This window comes from Sinocyclocheilus anshuiensis, unplaced genomic scaffold (genome assembly GCF_001515605.1).
Source record: "Sinocyclocheilus anshuiensis isolate Anshui unplaced genomic scaffold, SAMN03320099.WGS_v1.1 scaffold3360, whole genome shotgun sequence".
Taxonomy (NCBI): Eukaryota; Metazoa; Chordata; class Actinopteri; order Cypriniformes; family Cyprinidae; genus Sinocyclocheilus; species Sinocyclocheilus anshuiensis.
Window position 1 is genome coordinate 63397 of NW_015553483.1, and position 4078 is coordinate 67474.

Genomic DNA, 4078 nt, shown 5'->3' on the forward strand with positions numbered 1-4078 from the left:
TCTGTGGAAGAGATCGAGTCGCTTACACACACACACACACACACTGCTGCTCATTAGCACAAAGGAAGAAAACAGCAACAGAATACGCTATTCTCCTCTAAATGGTATTGAAAGCTACACTCCCTTATAAAATGAAAGAGTTTTGATTTCATATGAACTTTTTCATTTTTTAAACAATAATGGAGGAAATCAACCGAAAGATCCATTCTTGAACTTTCTGGAAATCAATGCTGAATTTTCCCAGCTGCACAAACACTATTAAATATGATATTCACTGGTTATATATGCACCTCTGGGAAGCTGGACATTTATAAATTCAGATGTATTCTGTATTGTGATGCTCAGTAAAAGCACTAGCAAATGTAAGTGATTGATCCACCACAACTAGGGTGCAGTATGCTACAAAAATGAATAATATTGTGATTTAAAATAAATTGTTTTCTATCAGAATATATTTTAAAATGTAATTTATTTCTGTGATGGCAAAGCTGAATTTTCAGCAGTCATTACTCCAGTCACATGATCCTTAAGATATCATTCTAATATGCTGATTTGGTGCTCATTATTACAGACTTTTGAATGTTATGCGCAAGTTATGCATTTGATCAAATATGTAGCCACTGAAATGACTCCCTTAATCCCCGAAACACTATCAACATATTTTTGGGGATATTCTTACAACCACACCTGCCATTTAGCTATTTTTCTTATTACAGTGTAGGCAAAGGAACACCATGTTGCCAGCAAAGCCCAAAAGACACTTGGGATCATGAGTCAGCCAGCAGCAGAACCCAGTCATACACCACTAAGCATCACAGCAACAGCAGAGGAGTCGCCAGTGTTGATCTGAAGTCAGATGAGTGGCTAATGTAGGAGGATAGTTGTTTTAAACTATCCTTTGTTTGGCCACTGCAGATGAAATCTCTTTGCTTCCAGTGCTCTGTCTACAGGTCTCTGGCATTTTGCTTGTTTATGTTTAGATAAGAGCTACATGCTACATTCCTATGGTGTTGGTACAGTGTTTAACATATTTACACTTTCTGGATATTTTAATGATTAAAGCCTTGTTGGGTGTTCTCAAAGAGTCAAAACAGGATTGGAAATGTATATCCATATTCGGAAATGATTTATGATTTGCCAAGAGTTCAGTTCAGTTTAGTCTTGCAGTTCATTTGATTTATGACATTTCAGCTTGGGTAATATCAGGAAATTCGGTTCTAAACAGAATAATAAGAGTTTCCAAGCCCATTAGCTGTCCTGGACAAATGAAGGTCACTGGGCTATTGATTTGCATATGTACACGAGATAAACAGTCTGGCCTTCCACAGTGCAAATCGAACATCAGATAGATACTTACAAACACCCTCTGAAAAAAATATATTATTATTAATTATATATAAATATTAATATAAATATATGAATTAATACTATATATTTTAAAATGTAATTTATTCTTGTGATGGCAAAGCTGAATTTTCAGCAGTCATTCCTCCAGTCTTCAGTGTCACATGATCCATCAGAAATCATTTTAATATGCTGATTTGCTGCTCAAGAAACATTTCTTAATATTATCAGTGTTGAAAACAGTTGTGCTGCGTAATGTTTTTGTGGAAATCGTGATATTTTTTTCAGGATTCTTTGTTGTTTAAAAGAGTAGCATTATGAAAGAAATTAAAGAAATATTTTGTAAATCTGTTGTTATAAATGTGTATAAAGTCACTTTTGATAAATGTAATGCATCCGTCCTGAGAAAAAAAACAAATATTGACTGAAAAATTTTTTTGTAGTGACTCCCAAATTTTGCATGGTATGTATGATAATATATTTTATATAATTTTAATAATATATTTTTTTCCAATATATTTCCAAGTATATAAATAATAATAACAATAGTAAAACATTATATTCAATAAAATTTATCTAATTTCTCAGTTTGACTCGTTCCATTATAAATATTTTTTTCTGGGCGACTCTATTAGCAAAAGTAGTAAACAACACATATACAATGTCTGTACATATATAAATATTACATGCATTTAAAATAAAATTGACAATGGCATAATAAATGATGGCAGCACAACATTTCAATTAATCACCAGCTTTTTTACATGCCTAAAGCAAATAAGTATGAAATCTTGATCAGACACTGAGAGAGGGAGCTGAAGAATGAAGTCTCAATGGGGGTTGGGAATATCTTTGGTGTTTGCGCATACCTTGAATTTTTCAGGTGTTGTCAGCATGGCCCTTGCGGTAATTATCATCCTGTGGAAGCCTGACTCACTTCCCTACCTGCTATTTAGGACGTCTTCCTGTGAAGGAAATACCTTTTTTGGACAGAAAGATCATGCATTGTTACCTCTAGGATGCCCACGTTCAACTTTTGTTGTAAACTTTCAGGATTCCCATACTTTGTTGCAAAGATTTTGTTTTAACACAAACAGGGACACCGCAACGATATCTTTCCAGTGTCACCATTGGCAAATGCAATCACATTCTGAGTTCGGTGACATCTGCAGTGCAGGGCTGGGAGATTCACAGACCTGATTTATGCAACTATCCATCTTCGCTCAAGGCTGAGGGCCTTTACATCTTGTGAAGTAAAAAGCTGCATGTTTGTAAGAAACAAATCCACCAGTAAGGTGTTTTACATCTTGGATGGCCTGAGGGTGAGTACATTTTTAGCAAATTTTAATTTTTTGAGTGAACTATTCCTTTAAAATCTTTTCCTTTATAAACGATTCCTTTTTTGTGTGAAAGAAAATTGAGTTTGGAAAACATCAGGGTTCAGCCTTATTTTTGTGTGAACTATCCCTTTAATGAAACTCTTGGATGAGACCAGATGTTTTGATGTAGGATGGCATAATAACCCACAGATTCATATGGCTCAAGATGACAAATCTAATGGCTCACTTGAAACTGAAAAAAAGCGACTGCTTTACCCAAATTGGAGGCCAAATCTTGCGCTGGGTGCATTTCAGAGACAGTTGAATGCACAGATTGTCACAGATGCCTAGGGGGAGGAGGTCATTAAGCATGCTTGGTTGTCATGCTGTGTCAGACGATGAGCTTGTTGGATTTATACCCCAATGTACAATGAGCTTTATCACCACCTCCAAGCCTTTCTCCCAGTGAGGCATGGGGAATGAGGGTAGATACATGTTGAGGCACGTGGACGGCCAGACATCCCTGTAACGCTACTTCCAGATGCTCCACATTGTCGGAATGCTGTTCTCTTTCCACAACATCTGCCCGCTGCACATCTTCCCAAAAGACATGACGGGAATGGATGTCCCCACATCACAGACTGGGTCTCTTGTCTTGACCTCTCTATGGATTACAGATGTCATTCAGATGAAGAATCTATTTTCTTTTTCAGTAGAATTCTTTAAAGGGTTTGGCTTCTCCAATGTTGAAAGACACCAAAGTTATTTAACCAAGATTAAAAATGTTGGTTTAAAACAATTAAATAAAAGTACACTGTTGCACCAAATAAAACAAGGAAACAATCAAAAAAAAAAAAGAAGAAGAAGATAAACATGGCAAATTTAGCAGTGATTACGCACGTTCATTAAGCACTGAGTCATATGTGTTACATGACATCATATTAGATCATTTAAATGGGCCTTCCTTAAAGAGAAGTCTAGGCGGTATTCCGTGAAACATTGCACTTATATTACGCTTGGGTGGGAGCTGAAAAATCTTCAAGAAATGTGTGGTATCTTGTTCACTATATAACAGTGGGATTTATTAGAGAGCAAACTCTGAACAAAAGCACTGAAATGAGAAAATGTGCACTGGCTGGAGAGAAGAGAGTAAATAGGCTGGTGTCTAGTGCCACCCAGAGGACAGCACACTTTGATGGAATAAATTTGGTATGTTATGTACCGTATTGGCCCGAATATAAGACGACCCTGATTATAAGACGACCCCCCTTTTTCCAGATGTACCTTTTGGAAAAAGGCTTTTTCAAAACCAAATCTTGTTTTTTCTCAGTAAAACACATTTTGTCTTCAATTATTTTCATATTGCATATTTTTCCTATTTTAATTTTTGTTTTGAAAGTATGGTAAAAACTGGT